The sequence below is a fragment of the Salmo salar genome, chromosome ssa09 (genome assembly GCF_905237065.1).
Source record: "Salmo salar chromosome ssa09, Ssal_v3.1, whole genome shotgun sequence".
Taxonomy (NCBI): Eukaryota; Metazoa; Chordata; class Actinopteri; order Salmoniformes; family Salmonidae; genus Salmo; species Salmo salar.
Window position 1 is genome coordinate 98,637,444 of NC_059450.1, and position 20,494 is coordinate 98,657,937.

Below are 20,494 nucleotides of genomic sequence, written 5' to 3' on the forward strand. Positions count from 1 at the left end.
TCATATTCCTCATATCCGGCACCAACCCCAACATATATAAAAATGGTGGGTTTCTATGTTTTGTAATTAAACAGATAGAGGAAGATACGTGTTTCAAGTGACGTCATCGGTATGAATTGTGTGATTTTGACCAATTGTGAGTAGGCATTGGTAACTAATTGCCTACTAATTGGTTGATGGTGTAATTGGAAACACTTGTCTTTATCTTTTCTACTACATGTTACTTAGAGACTTATACATTCCATTCTCAGCATCAACAAAACTCTCTCTATTCTCTGTCTTGTTAAATGTGTTCAGGTGTGTTGACCGCGCCCACTAATTGGCTGACTAACTGATCTTAATGAGTTCTGGTTTCTTGCGAAATGGGGTCTGTTTGAATACATTGAAATGAACAGCTTTGTATGTGTAAAAAAAACATGGCATTCTCGCTCCATCCTGGAGGCGCAGTGGACTAATTCTAGGGGTAGAGAGAACAGAAGATAATAGATTTGAATCTCACAGATGCCGTGTCACAATACAAGTTACATCTATTTGCATGATTAATGCCTAAAGAAATACATTTCCATGTGTCCTATTTGTGCTTGGGGTTCAAAAAAGTTAACCCCAAAATAAGCTAGCAGTTATTAAAAGTCTTATAATAACTTATCATTTCTGGTCTCATATCGTTAATAAAACTTCAGAGGAAAACTTTAAAGGAAAAGGTAAAACTGTTCTCAAAACCTCCCTGCAACCTAAAAATAAACGTTCCCAGAACAGGCAACATTTTCACTTCTGTTCTCAGAACATTTAAAAGACAAATCAGTTTTACCGGTCAGGAAACGTTATGGCTTTGTTCCCACAACCAATGTGAAACCAAAAAACATACATTCCCACAAACTTCCAAGGAACCAAATGTGCTAGCTGGGATTATTTTATGACTACCACATGGCCAAAATACTTCAGTCATAACTGTACTGTGTTAGCAGCCATACAGGCTACATTTACCAGTCTGTTTGACTATTGGACTTCAGTCTAACTACATTATCTGGACTACCACATGACTACTGCAGGCTAATTCTCTCAGTCAATGGACACCAAATTTTCTAATTAACTATAACTAAATTATAACTAAATTATAACTAAATTATCTCTAATCCTAAGGACTTTGAACCAACTTCATTGTTAGGGCTGTAATGCAAGCTAACAACATTATCACAGCCAATAGACTGACTACATTATTTTGGTCATTTCATATTTCAACCCTCATATTACACTTACTATAAGCCAAACAACATTTTTATAACACTTTTTTTTTGTTATCCAATACATCGCACGCTCCCCCCGACACACTTTTTTTTCATGTTTGTGAAATCCTGCAAGAGTAAATTTGTCATGAATGCCAGGGAGGCTTGTGTTAACAGATTCTAATCTAGGATGCATTCAAGAAGGAAACATGACAACATGTCACTTCCTTTCAAGACTTTAAAAACTTTCTTCTTTGGTTTTTCGAAAAAAATACAGTGCCTTACGAAAGTATTCGGCCCCCTTGAACTTTTCGACCTTTTGCCACATTTCAGGCTTCAAACATAAAGATATAAAACTGTAATTTTTTGTGAAGAATCAACAACAAGTGGGACACAATCATGAAGTGGAACGAAATTTATTGGGTATTTCAAACTTTTTTAACAAATAAAAAACTGAAAAATTGGGCGTGCAAAATTATTCAGCCCCTTTACTTTCAGTGCAGCAAACTCTCTCCAGAAGTTCAGTGAGGATCTCTGAATGATCCAATGTTGACCTAAATGACTAATGATGATAAATAGAATCCACCTGTGTGTAATCAAGTCTCCGTATAAATGCACCTGCTCTGTGATAGTCTCAGAGGTCCGTTTAAAGCGCAGAGAGCATCATGAAGAACAAGGAACACACCAGGCAGGTCCGAGATACTGTTGTGGAGAAGTTTAAAGCCGGATTTGGATACAAAAACGATTTCCCAAGCTTTAACATCCCAAGGAGCACTGTGCAAGAGATAATATTGAAATGGAAGGAGTATCAGACCACTGCAAATCTACGAAGACCCGGCCGTCCCTCTAAACTTTCAGCTCATACAAGGAGAAGACTGATCAGAGATGCAGCCAAGAGGCCCATGACCACTCTGGATGAACTGCAGAGATCTACAGCTGATGTGGGAGACTCTGTCCATAGGACAACAATCAGTGGTATACTGCACAAATCTGGCCTTTATGGAAGAGTGGCAAGAAGAAAGCCATTTCTTAAAGATATCCATAAAAAGTGTCGTTTAAATTTTGCCACTAGCCACCTGGGAGACACACCAAACATGTGGAAGAAGGTGCTCTGGTCAGATGAAACCAAAATCAAACTTTTTGGCAACAATGCAAAACGTTATGTTTGGCGTAAAAGCAACACAGCTCATCACCCTGAACACACCATCCCCACTGTCAAACATGGTGGTGGCAGCATCATGGTTTGGGCCTGCTTTTCTTCAGCAGGGGCAGGGAAGATGGTTAAAATTGATGGGAAGATGGATGGAGCCAAATACAGGACCATTCTGGAAGAAAACCTGATGGAGTCTGCAAAAGACCTGAGACTGGGACGGAGATTTGTCTTCCAACAAGACAATGATCCGAAACACAAAGCAAAATCTACAATGGAATGGTTCACAAATAAACATATCCAGGTGTTAGAATGGCCAAGTCAAAGTCCAGACCTGAATCCAATCGAGAATCTGTGGAAAGAACTGAAAACTGCTGTTCACAAACGCTCTCCATCCAACCTCACTGAGCTCGAGCTGTTTTGCAAGGAGGAATGGGCAAAAATTTCAGTCTCTCGATGTGCAAAACTGATAGAGACATACCCCAAGCGACTTACAGCTGTAATCGCAGCAAAAGGTGGCGCTACAAAGTATTAACTTAAGGGGGCTGAATAATTTTGCACGGCCAATTTTTCAGTTTTTTATTTGTTAAAAAGGTTTGAAATATCCAATAAATTTCGTTCCACTTCATAATTGTGTCCCACTTGTTGTTGATTCTTCACAAAAAATTACAGTTTTATATCTTTCTGTTTGAAGCCTGAAATGTGGCAAAAGGTCGAAAAGTTCAAGGGGGCCGAATACTTTCGCAAGGCACTGTATGGGTAGCCTTTTTTTTAAAGTGGGCTTTAATCTGTTTTCTTTATTTTTCCTAAATGATGTTGTGATTGTATCTTTGGTACAAAGTTCTCATTTAAAGTTATTGTGTTAATTGCATTATCTCTTCTTGTTATCGTGAAAATGTTCCTTTAAAAAAAATATATGTTCAATGGCAATTTTACAATCAAAATAATTTTTAAAGGTAATAATTCCTACGGCTAAATGTATGCATTGCCAGCTACAGTGATAATCACATTTTGTGATAGTTATCTTGTTGATTGTGATGTGATACTATGTAAATTTCCATGTGTTTAAGTTAACCCTCTAGAGCCTAAGCCGGAGGAGGACGGAGGACGGGGGGGGGTTAAGCGAACATATGGAATTGTTTTAAGGATCATTTAGCTATTTGATTTTGAATTTTAAGAACCATTAAGGTATCTATTTATTTATTTCTTTATTTAGTAATTTTTTGATGCAACATTGAATTTGGTATTACTCCTATTAGCCAATAGAAATGCATTGAATAAACAGATTCACTACATGGAACAACAGATAACCCACCCCCTAAAAAAATCTAAAAGAAGTTTGTTCTGAAGTGTCTGTCATATATCTGAGAGATAAGAAAGATCAGGAAAATGTATATATATTTTAAAATGTATTTATACTAAACTACAGTATCTTCATATACTTTCAACTGGTACCGGGGGACCTTCAGAAGAGTCTTGTGAGGCTTGTGGTTGTCCTGGAGCAAAATGGAGAACGCCACCGTGTCCGCGAGAGTCTCATCTTTCAATAGAGTGGTCATACCATTCGGACGCTACATCCGATTTGTTATAGAAGAAACACCGCTCTGCCACCTTTCACCGCAGATCTGGAAGGGCGATATCGGCAGGTTGCGGTGAATTGAGATGTAGCTCATGTAAAAAAAAAAACCCGGATATCTCTAGATTAAACAGATGGATTTCGAGGGGATTGTTTTATTATTTTCATTAGATAACAAACACAGGATTCCAGATACAAGTGCTTAGTTTCATAATAATGGAAAACACAGAATGAAGTGAATATAAAAACATGTCATCACAAAGCAGAATGTATTAAATATATCAAATCTTTACATATTTAGAAAAATAATAAAGTGATTGAGAATGAAAATGGTTTATTCTTTGCTTTTCATCCAAAAGGTTAATGATTTCGATATCCTTTTTAGGTGTGATGTTGTTCAACTAAAAACAAAACAAACGATTCATGAAGACATTTGGGAATCTTGTCAAAAGCAAACTTCTGGCTAACTTGTGATTACAAGCCGACTGATCTAAAATAACCGTATTATTGGTTGTTGTGATAAATGGTTACATGGAAATCCTCCCTCGATTAAAAAAAAAGAAAAGCATGCAAATGAGTGGATCAACACAACAACAACTATAAATATTTGATTGAGCTTGATTTCATCTCAAAAGACAGATTGTCTTTCTATCACAGAGTTTGACATCAATCCTTTTCCAGGAGGGGAGAGAGGTCCATTTTGGGGGTCCATTTTATGACCCGCAGTCGGTCTGAGATCCCAAGATGGCCGTCACAGCTGAGTGGTACTGCCCCCAAAAAGGTCAGTAATACTGCCCCAAAATGCCTGTCACGGGTCAGTGATACTGCCCCCCCCCAAAATGGCAGTTACATACTGACTCAAGATGACGGCCACTCACAGGTCTGTGGTTCTAACTGATGGGTTAGCGAAGGTTAAACTAGGGCTGTTGTTGTCTCTCTTCTTGCCACGTTGGGCCAAGGCTTCACCCAGAGGCACGATGTAGGGGTTATCTGTTCCCTCATCCTCCTCCTGGATCATCTACACAGGGAGACAGGCATGAACATCCAGAATAATGATAATAACATAGTAGTAATAATAACTATAATGAACTAAAACGTTACTGTCATGGGCATCGTATCCTTGTCAGACATGACCATGTCCAAGGAATTGAGGCTTGAATTTCAAAATAAAATTCACTAAATTGGAGAGGGAGGCCATAACGATGACGTCTTAATTAATGTTACCAATAATATCTCGATACTGTAAATGGAGGACAATATCAAAGAACATTACCAGTATAGACATTTTGTAACACTGTCTTGGTTGCATGATAGGAAAATCAGAGTACATGCTGGATTTAACGGTGATGTGTAAATACACATGTTCACATGTCTCTGTAGTGTAGTGTTCACGTCAGATGTTACGGCCGTTGGCATTACTACCAATCCACAGGGTCCACACATTGGTAACTTCATCAAATCATCATCGGGTGGTTTGCACCTGACTCTGTCAGCGTTAGATCCTTCCTCGTCGAAAACCCAGGTCTGTGGATGTGTCGATGTTCATGGTTGAGCACAGGGTTAGCCCTAAAACACAAACACAGGGACAGGGCTGTCGATGTTCAGGTGGAGCACAGGGTTAGCCCTAAAACACAAACACAGGGACAGGGCTGTCGATGTTCAGGTGGAGCACAGGGTTAGCCCTAAAACACAAACACAGGGACAGGGCTGTCGATGTTCAGGTTGAGCACAGGGTTAGCCCTAAAACACAAACACAGGGACAGAGATAACACTGTTAGGCTACCCTACTTCCCTATTCCCTTTGCAAATTCTAACATGTGAAATGACTTGATAACCTGTTTCCAATACATTTGAAATTTGATAAAAACTAAACATGCGCTAAAAAGCCACTCCAAACTAGCTTTTCAAGTTTTTGTGAAAGCAAAGAAAGGGTGGAATGCCTTTTTTTTATGTGTTACTATTACATTTGTGATACACCCAGTCAAAACTAGTGCACTATGTAAGGAATAGGGGGCCCTTTGAGATGCCCCCTATGAGTGGAGGACAGGATTCACCCCATCATGGTTGTTGGTTCCAGACACGACAGGTCTTTCTGATCTCAGCCCAGTCATCACCATGGCTGCTGAGTTGATGGCTTTAACTTCCTTCAGCTTCGTTCTGTAGCTGTGAAATATTTACCGTCCATAAGTTAGTTACCCATACGAACTAAACCATACTAGTTACCCATACGAACTAAACCATACTAGTTACCCATACGAACTAACTCATACTAGTTACCCATACGAACTAAACCATACTAGTTACCCATACGAATTAACTCATACTAGTTACCCATACGAATTAACTCATACTAGTTACCCATACCAGATAACCCCTACTAACTAACCCATACAAACTAACTCATACTAGTTACCCATACGAACTAACTCATACTAGTTACCCATACCAGATAAGCTCTACTAACTAACCCATACAAACTAACTCATACTAGTTACCCATACCAGATAACCCCTACTAACTAACCCATACGAACTAACTCATACTAGTTACCCACACAAACTAACTCATACTAGTTACCCATACTAGTTACCCATACCAGATAACCCCTACTAACTAACCCATACGAACTAAACCATACTAGTTACCCATACGAACTAACTCATACTAGTTACCCATACCAGATAACCTCTACTAACTAACCCATACAAACTAACTCATACTAGTTACCCATACCAGATAACCCCTACTAACTAACCCATATGAACTAAACCATACTAGTTACCCATACCAGATAACCCCTACTAACTAACCCATACGAACTAAACCATACTAGTTACTAATACTAGTTACCCATTTTAACTAACACATACTAGTTACACATACTAACCCATACAAATTAACACATACTAACTAACCCATACTAACTAATCCATACCAGTTACCCATACTAACGAATACATACAAACTACCTCATACTAACTAATCCATCCCAGTTACCCATACTAACGAACACATACAAACTAACTCATACTAACTAAACCATATTAGTTTCCTGCTATCCTTTACTCATTAAACACTTCGGGAGCAACATACCATTGTGTGGATTTATATTTTTCTGACCATAGTTGCGTTCCGTTCACATTTTAGTAACACGGCTGTAACCTATTATAAACTGGGTGGTTCCAGCCTTGAATGCTGATTGGCTGACAGCCGTGGAATATCAGACCATATACCACGGGTATGACAAAACACTGATTTGTACTGCTCTAATTACGTTGGTAATCAGTTTATAATAGCAATAAGGCACCTTGGGGGTTTGTGATACATGGCCAATATACCACGGGTAAGGGCTGTGTCCAGGCACTCAGCGTTGCGTCGTGCTTAATAACAGCACTTAGCCGTGGTATATTGGCCATATGCCACACCCCTTTGGGCCTTATTGCTTAAATATACACTAAGTAAACCAAACAAAAGGGACACCTTGCTAATATTGAGTTGCACCCCTTTTTGCCCTCAGAACAGCTTACATTTTTCTGGGCATGGACTCTACAAGGTGTAGAAAGCGTTCCACAGGGATGCTGGCCCATGTTGACTCCAATGCTTCCCACAGTTGTGTTAAGTTGGCTGGATGTCCTTTGGGTGGGTGGACCATTCTTGATACACACAGGAAACTGTTGAGCATTAAAAACCCAGCAGCATTGCTACCACCATACCCTGTTCAAAGGCACTTAAATATTTTGTCTCACCCATTCACCCTCTGAATGGCACACAAACACAATCCATGGCTCAATTGTATCAAGGCTTAAAAATCCTTATTTAACCCACCTGGTTTCCAGACTGCCTGGATCAGCCCTAACCCACCTGGTTTCCAGACTGCCTGGATCAGCCCTAACCTACCTAGTTTCCAGACTGCCTGGATCACCCCTAACCCACCTGGTTTCCAGACTGCCTGGATCAGCCCTAACCTACCTAGTTTCCAGACTGCCTGGATCAGCCCTAACCCACCTGGTTTCCAGACTGCCTGGATCAGCCCTAACCCACCTGGTTTCTAGACTGCCTGGATCAACAATAACCCACCTGGTTTCTACACTGCCTGGATCAACAATAACCCACCTGGTTTCCAGACTGCCTGGATCAGCCCTAACCCACCTGGTTTCCAGACTGCCTGGATCAACAATAACACACCTGGTTTCCAGACTGCCTGGATCAGCAATAACCCACCTGGTTTCTAGACTGCCTGGATCAACAATAACCCACCTGGTTTCCAGACTTCCTGGATCAGCAATAACCCACGTGGTTTCCAGACTGCCTGGATCAGCAATAACCCACGTGGTTTCCAGACTGCCTGGATCAGCAATAACCTTAATAACTTCCACTTTCGTCTGTGTTGCTGAGGTGAGAAGCCTGCAAGGAAACATTTATAAAGTTAATTCATTCATGTATTACCCATGCTGTGGTTAAAACACTTGTCAACATAATTTGAATCTAAAAGTCTTTCTATAAGAACTTCCACATGAACAGTTAAACGTATAAATGAATAAACATTAATAAATGTTTGTAGTTTATTATGCTACAACATTTTCATGCTACATTTGTAATATAGTGAATATACAGTACCAGTCAAATGTTTGGACACACCTACTCATTCAAGGGTTCTTCTTTGTTTTTACTATTTTCTACATTGTAGAATAATAGTGAAGACATCAAAACTATAAAGTAACACATATGGAATCATGTAGTAACCAAAAAAGTGTTTAACAAATAAAAAAAATAAAAAATAGTTGAGATTCTTCAAAGTAGCCACCCTTTGCCTTGATGACAGCTTTGCACACTCTGGCATTCTCTCAACCAGCTTCATGATGTAGTCACCTGGTATGCATTTCAATTAACAGGTTTTCCTTGTTTGTATTTGTATATATTATGGATCCCCATTACTCTTCCTGGGGTCTGGAAAAATGTGGTTAAAAGTTAATTTATGGAATTTCTTTCCTTCTTAATGCATTTGAGCCAATCAGTTGTGTTGTGACAAGGTAGGGGTGGTATACAGATGATTGCCCTATTTGGTAAAAGACCAAGTCCATATTATGCCAAGAACAGCTCAAATAAGCAAAGAGAAAGGACAGTCCATCATTACTTTAAGACATGAAGGTCAGTAAATGCAGAACATTTCAAGAAATTTGAACGTTTCTTCAAGTGCAGTCGCAAAAACCATCAAGCGCTATGATGAAACTGGCTCTCATGAGGACCGCCATAGGAAAGGAAGACCCAGTTACCTCTGCTGCAGAGGATAAGTTCATTAGAGTTACCAGCCTCAGACATTACAGCCCAAATAAATGTTTCACAGAGTTCAAGTAAGAGACACATCTCAACATCAACTGTTCAGAGGAGACTGCTTGAATCAGGCCTTCATGGTCGAATTGCTGCAAAGAAACCACTACTAAAGGACACCAATAATAAAAAGAGACTTGTTTCGGCCAAGAAACACGAGCAACGTACATTAGACTGGTGGAAATCTGTCCTTTGGTCTGATGAGTCCAAATTTGAGATTTTTGGTTTGATCTGTCGTGTCTTTGTGAGATGCAGAGTAGGTGAATGGATGATCTCCACATGTGTGATTCCCATCGTGAAGCATGGAGGAGGAGGTGTGATGGTGTGGGGGTGCTTTGCTGGTGACACTGACAGTGATTTCAATTCAAATCAAATTATATTGGTCACATACACATGGTTAGCAGATGTTAATGCGAGTGTAGCGAAATGCTTGTCATTATAGTTCTGACTATGCAGTAAAATCTAACAGGTAATCTAATAAATTCACAAATGTGAAGGGATGAATAAGAATATTGTGGTGGATGAATCAGAATTAGTTGGGTAACATAGATAATTAAGATGTCTTATCTGCATAATATGCTTATGTGATATACTTGTTATTAGAATGTATCCCTTTGGACTCTGGTGTTGGCAGTTGCACTTCTTCCCTCAGCTGGGGCTCAGTTACCTGGGGCCCAGAGAGGGGAGAGGTCTGACTTGTCTTTCACATGTCTCTGGTGCTATGCAGAATATCAGAAAGGGAAGAGGACAGAATGGAACATTGTCTTCATATGTGAATGTGTCTTTACCTATTCTTAAACCATGTGAAGGGATGGCGTGATTAATGGGGAACCAATTACTGAGTTCCACAATGTCCGTGCGCCAGTCACTCCCTCCTTTGGCCTTGGGGGATGTGTGTGGTAGTGTCTGGAGTTGACAATTGATTTATGCCATTGGTCCAGTTGGTGCTTTTGTGCTAGGAGTACCAGGAATGAGATCGGAACCTCGTCTTAGGGACCAAACTGAACGATAATTTATAGCGAATGCTATCTGGCTACGGGATACTCCTTCCTCATTTAAAAAGTCTCACCTTGTGACCCATTCTATGTATCTGTTGTTCGTCATGTAGGTTGAAAGGGGTGTATCTTGGTTATAAAAGACCTTTGTACTTTTGTCTCGCCGCTCTCAACGGATCATTAGAAATGGTGAATCGTTGACAAGTCATTGCTATTGCAAAGCTCTCATTATTAAAGATTTAGTTTAAGTATAACTCTGACTTGTGTGATAAGTTTGTCTCTCCTCATTTGATAGTAAAGAAATGAACCACCACAATATGTACATATAAATATATGGATGAGCGATGGAGTGCGGCATAGGCAAGATGCAGTAGAGGGTGTAGAATACAGTATATACATATGAGTAATGTAGGATATGTAGACAGATTTGAGTCTGTATGTTGGCAGCAGCCTCTCTATGTTAGTGATGGCTGTTTAACAGTCTGATGGCCTTGAGATAGAAGCTGTTTTTCAGTCTCTTGGTCCCCGCTTTGATGAACCTGTACTGATCTCGCCTTCTGGATGACAGGCAGTGGCTCGGGTGGTTGTTGTCCTTGATGATCTTTTTGGCCTTCCTGTGACATCGGGTGCTGTAGGTGTCCTGTAGGGCAGGTAGTTTGCTCCCGGTGATGCGTTGTGCAGACCTCACTACCCTCTGGAGAGCCTTGCGGTTGAGGGCGGTGCAATTGCCGTACCGGGCGGTGATACAGCCCGACAGGATGCTGTCAATTGAGCATCTGTAAAAATTTATGAGGGTTTTAAGTGACAAGCCAAATTTCTTCAGCCTCCTGAGGTTGAAGAGGTGCTGATGCGCCCCCTTGTCTTGGCCAAATCCTATTGTAAAACATGTATTGTGACCTCAATTGGACTTCCTGGATGAATTAAATAATAAATAATAAGACTTTTACAAATAAGACATATTTCAACTCATCTCAGTCGTCCATATTGAGAGGAACGGATGAAAGACAAAGTTATTACCTGCTTGTCCACTAGAGGGAGGTAGAAGTCAAAAGCACACACTGTGTTCCAAACCAGTGATGAACCATGAATCTCCTGTGTGCCACCTGACCGTGTCTGCCCAATGAGCTAAAGCCGAGGCATTATGGGAAGCCAAAGATAAATCTCAGACAAGGCGGATCCTGATACCAACTACCTCCGTTGGGTGTGGTGTAGTACTATAGGGATGTGTGTAGTGTAGTGTAGTACTATAGGGATGTGTGTAGTGTAGTGTAGTACTATAGGGATGTGTGTAGTGTAGTACTATAGGGATGTGTGTAGTATAATACTATAGGGAGGTGTGTAGTGTAGTACTATAGGGAGGTGTGTAGTGTAGTACTATAGGGATGTGTGTAGCGTAGTACTATAGGGATGTGTGTAGCGTAGTACTATAGGGATGTGTGTAGCGTAGTACTATAGGGATGTGTGTAGCGTAGTACTATAGAGATGTGTGTAGCGTAGTACTATAGAGATGTGTGTAGCGTAGTACTATAGAGATGTGTGTAGCGTAGTACTATAGAGATGTGTGTAGCGTAGTACTATAGGGATGTGTGTAGCGTAGTACTATAGGGATGTATGTAGCGTAGTACTATAGGGATGTGTGAAGTACTATAGGGATGTGTGTAGTGTAGTTCTATAGGGATGTGTGTAGTATAATACTATAGGGATGTGTGTAGCGTAGTACTATAGGGATGTGTGTAGCGTAGTACTATAGGGATGTGTGTAGTGTAGTACTATAGGGATGTGTGTAGCGTTGTGTAGTACTATAGGGATGTGTGTAGTGTAGTACTATAGGGATGTGTGTAGCGTAGTGTAGTACTATAGGGATGTGTGTAGCGTAATACTATAGGGAGGTGTGTAGCGTAGTACTATAGGGAGGTGTGTAGCGTAGTACTATAGGGATGTGTGTAGCGTAGTACTATAGGGATGTGTGTAGTATAATACTATAGGGATGTGTGTAGTGTGGTACTATAGGGATGTGTGTAGTGTAGTACTATAGGGATGTGTGTAATGTAGTACTATAGGAATGTGTGTAGTGTAGTACTATAGGGATGTGTGTAGTGTAGTGTAGTACTATAGGAATGTGTGTAATGTAGTACTATAGGAATGTGTGTAGTGTAGTACTATAGGGATGTGTGTAGTGTAGTACTATAGGGATGTGTGTCGTGTAGTGTAGTACTATAGGAATGTGTGTAGTGTAGTACTATAGGGATGTGTGTAGTGTAGTACTATAGGGATGTGTGTAGTGTAGTACTATAGGGATGTGTGTAGTGTAGTACTATAGGGATGTGTGTAGTATAATACTATAGGGAGGTGTGTAGCGTAGTACTATAGGGATGTGTGTAGCGTAGTACTATAGGGATGTGTGTAGCGTAGTACTATAGGGATGTGTGTTGCGTAGTACTATAGGGATGTGTGTAGTGTAGTACTATAGGGATGTGTGTAGTGTAGTACTATAGAGATGTGTGTAGTGTAGTACTATAGAGATGTGTGTAGTGTAGTACTATAGGGATGTGTGTAGTATAGTACTATAGGGAGGTGTGTAGTGTAATGCTATATGGATGTGTGCAGTGTAGTACTATAGGGATGTGTGTAGTGTAGTGTAGTACTATAGGGATGTGTGTAGTATAGTACTATAGGGAGGTGTGTAGTGTAATGCTATATGGATGTGTGCAGTGTAGTACTATAGGGATGTGTGTAGTGTAGTGTAGTACTATAGGGATTTGTGTAGTGTAGTGTAGTACTATAGGGATGTGTGTAGCGTAGTACTATAGGGATGTGTGTAGTGTAGTACTATAGGGATGTGTGTAGCGTAGTGTAGTACTATAGGGGTGTGATTCTGCAACTACGGGCACTTCCATGTCCTCGGGTTAATTTTGGGGATTTATCAAAAATAAAACAAATATTTGTATGTTAAGTTCACACTGGAATCACCCCATACTTTTATAAATGCCTCTCTATCAAGTATTTTAGCTACTTTACAGATGCATTTTATACCTCAACTTCACTATTTTGCCCTTGTCCCTGACCCAGACTTGTAAGCTTCTACTATGTTTTTCTATGAGAAAACAATAATTACACATTATATAATGTTATGTACTACAGAAAGAGTCAATTAAATAAAATCTATATCAATATTTATTGTGAGTATGCCCTTTATATTGTTTTTCTTTTTTACACAAAATATACCTGTCCTTTGGGAGGTGGTGTCATTTCCACCACTGAGGACAAATTCCTCATTAATAAAGTTTTTTTTCAAGAGGATGTTAATTTAGTGACCATGGAAACCGTATTGTGACACTGGAGCACATGGCTGCAGCAGACAGTTGTTCCAGATGCGATGTTCAGAAGTTGAAGAAAAAACGAGGTAAATATTGCTTGTGTAGAGAATATTTTAATTGTCAGTCATTTCCAAACAGGCTATAATTTCTTTAATTTGTGGTAGAACTTTTTTAATAAAAAAAAAATATTTTATGTATTTAGTGTAAACGTTATGCTAGCTGTAATACTAATCAAAGCATGCTAAACTGTCTGTCAATTTTCTCCAGAAACTGTAGAAATGTCATTTCCATCACAGTCATTCCATCACAAACTTACGTGTGGTGGAAATGACAGAAAGTGGTAGAAATTACATAAATCCATTATCTTATTCATTTTTACTTTTTTTTTAAACTTTAGGCTTATTTAATCATGTTTTAAATCAATGTAATCTAGAAAATACTCCAAGATGTGCACAAGTTGAAAACTAAGTAGTATTTGTCTTTATTTTTAGAAGATGCCACATAAAACAGCACAGAGGTCACAGACATATAGAAACAACATTAAAAAAATGATCCTATACGATACCAGGAACATCTGCAAACAGACAGGGAGAGATACTGGAAGAAAAAAAGAGAAGGGAGAAGTGAAATCTCTGAGCTTACAAAGCGAGAACAAAGAAACAAGAGATGGCAATGAAAATGTAACCAACGGAATAGAAGACAGACTTTAATAAAGAGAACAGTTGCAATGGAGACCTACCTATCAGGCACCACACCACCTCAGTCACCAGATGGAGACCTACCTATTAGGCACCACACCACCTCAGTCACCAGATGGAGACCTACCTATCAGGCACCACAACACCTCAGTCACCAGATGACTTGCAGCCAGAACATGAGGCTAACATACCTGCCCCAAACTTACCTGCCCCTGATGCACACCCTGATACCCCTTCCTCATCGTCTGCAACAGGAATGAGAAGTCAAATACTTGCTGGAAGGAAAAAGTTTGGAAGAGGTCAGACAAAAGCATACAGAGATCTTAGTATGACAAATGTCAAACTTGATAATACTTTATGGAAAGCTGAGAAATACAAAAAAAAAGGTATGATCGACTGATGAACAAAATGAAGAGACAAGATTCCCCAAAGACAAAGACAAAACAGCAAATGAAGGGAACTCAGAAGAACTTGAGAAGGATTTTATTGTTTCAAAATGCCATCATTGCAGAGTTAAAACAAAAGTCTAAAAAAATGTGCAGTGCCAAAGACAAACAAGTGGCTTCAAAAATGTTCAGAGGCAACATCCTGAGAAAGTATGGCCTGGTCAAAGCTGCAAACAGAGAATTTGGATTTTCATTGCTTTAAATGAGGGCAAATGAAAACAGGCCATCAAGTCTTCAATACTCCAGGAAAAATCAGTGTAACAGAATTAGCACTGCCACAGAAGAGAAAATCACTAGATTCTATGAATGTGATGACAACAGCAGAGCAACAACAGGGGAAAAAGGACACACTAACGAGGAACAAGAAGAAAAAGCAGAAGCGCTTCTTGAATGGCACAATTCAGAACCTTTTATCAGAAGTTTAAGAGGGAATATTCAGAAATTCAAATTTACTACTGCGAATTCTGCAAAATACATCCTTTTTGGGTTGTCAAGGCAACAGTCCAGGATAGGGACACATGTCTCTGCAAAACCCACGCCAACGTCCCGTTCATGGCGGACAAACTACAGGATCACAAAGTGATCAGCTTCAGCAACATTGAGAACCTTATTGAGTCTTTGCCCTGTGAGAACCTTATTGAGTCTCTGTGCTGTGAGAACCTTATTGAGTCTCTGTCCTGTCAGAACCTTATTGAGTCTCTGTCCTGTGAGAACCTTATTGAGTCTTTGTGCTGTGAGAACCTTATTGAGTCTCTGTGCTGTGAGAAGCTTATTGAGTCTCTGTCCTGTGAGAACCTTATTGAGTCTCTGTGCTGTCAGAACCTTATTGAGTCTCTGTGCTGTCAGAACCTTATTGAGTCTCTGTGCTGTCAGAACCTTATTGAGTCTTTGTGCTGTGAGAACCTTATTAAGTCTGTGCCTTCAGAATCTTATTGAATCTCTGTGCTGTCAGATCCTTAGAGTCTCTGTGCTGTCAGAACCTTATGGAGTCTCTGTGCTGTCAGAACCTTATTGAGTCTCTGTGCTGCTAGAACCTTATTGAGTCTCTGTGCTGTCAGAACCTTATTGAGTCTCTGTGCTGTCAGAACCTTATTGAGTCTCTGTGCTGTCAGAACCTTATTGAGTCTCTGTGCTGTCAGAACCTTATTGAGTCTCTGTGCTGCTAGAACCTTATTGAGTCTCTGTGCTGTCAGAACCTTATTGAGTCTCTGTGCTGTCAGAACCTTATTGAGTCTCTGTGCTGTCAGAACCTTATTGAGTCTCTGTGCTGTCAGAGCCTTATTGAGTCTCTGTGCTGTGAGAAGCTTATTGAGTCTCTGTGCTGTGAGAACCTTATTGAGTCTCTGTGCTGTCAGAACCTTATTGAGTCTCTGTGCTGTCAGAACCTTATTGAGTCTCTGTGCTGTGAGAAGCTTATTGAGTCTCTGTGCTGTGAGAACCTTATTGAGTCTCTGTGCTGTGAGAACCTTATTGAGTCTTTGTGCTGTGAGAACCTTATTGAGTCTCTGTGCTGTGAGAACCTTATTGAGTCTTTGTGCTGTGAGAACCTTATTAAGTCTGTGCCTTCAGAATCTTATTGAATCTCTGTGCTGTCAGATCCTTAGAGTCTCTGTGCTGTCAGAACCTTATTGAGTCTCTGTGCTGTCAGAACCTTATTGAGTCTCTGTGCTGCTAGAACCTTATTGAGTCTCTGTGCTGTCAGAACCTTATTGAGTCTCTGTGCTGTCAGAACCTTATTGAGTCTCTGTGCTGTCAGAACCTTATTGAGTCTCTGTGCTGCTAGAGCCTTATTGAGTCTCTGTGCTGTCAGAACCTTATTGAGTCTCTGTGCTGTGAGAACCTTATTGAGTCTCTGTGCTGTGAGAACCTTATTGAGTCTTTGTGCTGTGAGAACCTTATTGAGTCTCTGTGCTGTGAGTACCTTATTGAGTCTTTGTGCTGTGAGAACCTTATTAAGTCTGTGCCTTCAGAATCTTATTGAATCTCTGTGCTGTCAGAACCTTAGAGTCTCTGTGCTGTCAGAACCTTATTGAGTCTCTGTGCTGTCAGAAACTTATTGAGTCTGTGCTGTCAGAACCTTATTGAGTCTTTGTGCTGTCAGAACCTTATTGAGTCTCTGTGCTGTGAGAACCTTATTGAGTCTCTGTGCTGTGAGAACCTTATTGAGTCTTTGTGCTGTCAGAACCTTATTGAGTCTCTGTGCTGTGAGAACCTTATTGAGTCTTTGCGCTGTGAGAACCTGAAGAAAGAGTGCATGTATAGAGAGTGCTCCCTTTGTCAAGCAAAAGAGCTTAAAACATCTGACTTTGATGCTGGTGAGCAGACATGGTGGTTTGAGCTGGAAAAACAAACAGGGGAAACATGGAGAAGTTCACTGTACATTTGACAGTAAAAGAAAAGGTATGTGGCACACTGCAGTTTCTACTGGAGGACTTCTCCAAAGGATTGAAAGAGAAGTTGGGGAAACACGTGAACAACCTTCGACACCAATACTCCAAACTGAGAGAATTAAGAGAATCTGGGGAAAGAGGAGATGATTGTGCATACCTGTATAAATACACCAGTGAAATCCAGGCAGTTCTCACAAGCAGGTGACCCTCCACACCTGTGTTGGATATTACCACAAATGATACAGTTTCACTTTGCTCACAGAGCTCTTCTATGTGGCATGACCCCTCTGCTATCTGGGCCCATCTCTTAAAAACACCAGCCTACCTCCTTGAGCTCTGCCCATCAGCTACTGCTGTACACTTTGTGAGTGATGGGTCTACAACCCAGTATAGGTCTGAAATGTTTAACAATGGTTGTTGTTCAAAATGTTTGCAATAAAATATTGTTTTCATATATTTCATTTTTACATAGATGTCATTTCCACCACACCTTGTCATTTCCATCACAACCCATATTTTGAGGTAAATTAGTATATTATGTATAATTTACATACATTTATTTATATGTTTTCAGCTGTCACCAAGGCAAGTATAAACATTCAGGAGTCGTGTTGAATTATTAATATTAGGAAAAACTTAAAAATCACTTTAAATAATATTCAATACAAGTTTATGTACAAATGTATAAGAAATCCGATTTTAGAAGCCAATGACCTACTTATATACAAGTGATCTTGACCGCCGACACATGACATTGGGGATATTACACGGTCACACTCATACTGTCATTACGGTAAAGCAGACAGGATGGAGTGCGCTCTCTCAAATGCGCCCAAATGGGGGTAAACGTTTACTGCCAAACCCAAAACAAGTGTCAGGGTTTTCTACCGGCCATGTACAATCAGCTGGAGTATATTGTGATTACAGTTTGGCGGCGTCTTGTCAGATATCCCGCGTAGGATGTTGGTTTCAGGCGTTTTGGAATACAAGGTGTAATGTTTGTACCTTTCTTTATAATAGTGGTGAAATCCACGGAATATTCCACATTGGAACAGCTGACGATAATGCCGCACCGAAAATATGAACGAGATATGAAGAATTACAAGGAGAAATATAATTAAATCAAATGCTTGCTAATTAACAAATCAGGTAACGATGTTGGACTATATTTATCAAGTTGTCACTACAGTTTGCATAGGTGTTGTGTTTCTGTTTGCGTGTTTGCAGTTTTTCCAGGGGCTGCGTTGAGCCTCGCTGTTTGTCTTTTCCCCTAGACTGCCTTGAGCCCCTCCTTGTTTTGTATCTCGCTAGGAGAGAGAGAGAGTAATGTTTACATTCTGCACAGGGTCTATAGCGCAAGGATAGAGACCGTGTCCTATCTCCCAATCTCCCATTTTACGAACCGGTGTTATGTGAAAGATGATTAGAACATCCCAATAAGAATGCATTGGTCTCCTTCCCCCCTTTTTATAGTGATATTTCCGTCTGCAACATTGCAGTGTTTTTTCTCTGCAGTGAAGCAATCGGACAGCCAGGCCTGACGTGCAGATAGATGCTCAGACATAATACATGATGTAATGTTTCTGGGTAAAATATGTATGCTGGATCAATAGACTTCTAAAGACACTATTTCTTTCTTTGGTCTAAGGCAATTCGCACTGTCTGTCTCTCCCTCCCGTTACAGGCCCACTTCATTTTATTCCACTGATAACGATCCGGTGCAAGGACTTCTATCGTGAGTACCTTTACATGCATAGTGATAAAGTGATTATGGCAGTAGGGAGATTTATATAATAATCATGTAAACACCATACTATGTTTATCTTAATCCGCATAAAGGGCAAAGTCAAAGTAAGAATACCCCGTTTAAAACACCAGATTTTCTGAGAAATCTTTCGAATTATTAGGACACGTAAACACCCTAAACTGTGATCAAGAGGTGTGTTTGATCTGCGCATGTGCTAGAACAGAGCAAGCCTTTCAAGAGCAGGTGTTCCCCAAACTTTTTCACTCGGGGCCCCCCATCCAGCATTGGGGAACATTTCCCCCCCACCACCTCATTCGCATGCGTCACGTCTATTTCAATGGGCACAAGCACTGTTCATGACACAAACTGTTCACATCCATCTTGTTGGAGGGAATTTTGCAGGTTTAAAGTATATTTCATGCAATTCGAAACATTTTTGTTCATAGGGTGCAAAGAACATTTTGCAGTTTTAAAGCAAAATGAATGGTGGATAAACGACTGGAACCATTTCCCTGTTTGACCACTAGGTTTTATGGGTATTATGACACCTCCACTGTGGGGCTTTCTTTGGTGAGAGTGAAGTGAGCTCGGAAAAACTGAATGTATAGAGGTAGTTTTTCCACATACAAACTTAATATGTCCGAACTCAGAATCAAATATGGTTCCCAAAATAACATGGTCGCTGTGGTAGAAAGTTTTTTATTTTGATTGGTGATTTTCTGCATTTATCAGAGTGCCATCAGGTAGCCTGATTTTCAGATGTCTCCATGTAAACATCATTATTAGGGAAATCGCAAAGCATGTAAACGTTTTAATTGAATTATTATATTAATCTGACTTTCTACAAATATCTCATTATTGTGTGCATGTAACCATACTCAAGACTTTTAACCACTTTTATTTTTTTTACATACTGGCATTCATAACAAGTTGTGTTATAACATATCAAGGCCCCGTTCCTGACAATTAGGCCCTAATTTGGCCCTCCAGAGAGTTGCATGTGTTACCTAATTGGCTAAGAGGCCAGAGTCCTCTGTGGGGTCACATATAGATTACTGTATGCATTCACTGATGAGGAAACCACAGACTAGGCTATACACAGCCTACAGTGCTATCTGCTGGATAGGATAAATAGGGTTTAGTGTTGTCTCAGACTGGTCTCATAATAGACGTAACATAGTTCATGTAAATCCGGGACTCTCAAATTAGTATGATATGTCACGTTTTGGTATGATTACATAAGATATAAGGTTACTTTTTTAAAGCAAATGTCAAAGAAGGCTGAATGGGCGGGCGTGTAACGCAAACGTCTAACAACCCAAAGGTTGCGTGTTCGAATCTCATCATGGACAACTTGATCATTTTAGTTAATTAGCAACTACTTACTACTTTTTTTTGGCAACTACTTATGTTAGTTAACTGTTCCCCTAACCTTAACCCTTTTAGTTAACCCTTTACTAACCCTAACCATAATCTTAACCCCTAACCCCTAGTGCTAGCTAACGTTAGCCACCTAGCTAATGTTAGTCACATATATGTTTTGCAAATTTGTTACTGTCTATAAAAAATATCCTTTTTTTTTTTTACAAGGCCTAGGCTACATGTGAAGTCATTTTGGTTATGA

General features: G+C 40.0%; 1 protein-coding gene across 2 annotated transcripts in view; it reads left to right on the forward strand.

Annotated features, from left to right (window-relative positions):
* Positions 1-17,951: 17,951 nt before the first annotated feature.
* The window catches only part of rnf44 (ring finger protein 44), a 63,377-nt gene continuing 60,834 nt past the window's right edge, over positions 17,952-20,494 (forward strand). The window contains exons 1-2 of one of the 2 annotated variants that reach the window (XM_014213354.2): positions 17,952-18,272; positions 18,808-18,858. The gene's annotated coding sequence lies outside the window, so the exon portion shown is untranslated. The remainder of the gene's footprint in view (positions 18,273-18,807; positions 18,859-20,494) is intronic. The other variant, XM_014213356.2, reaches the window with a different exon arrangement.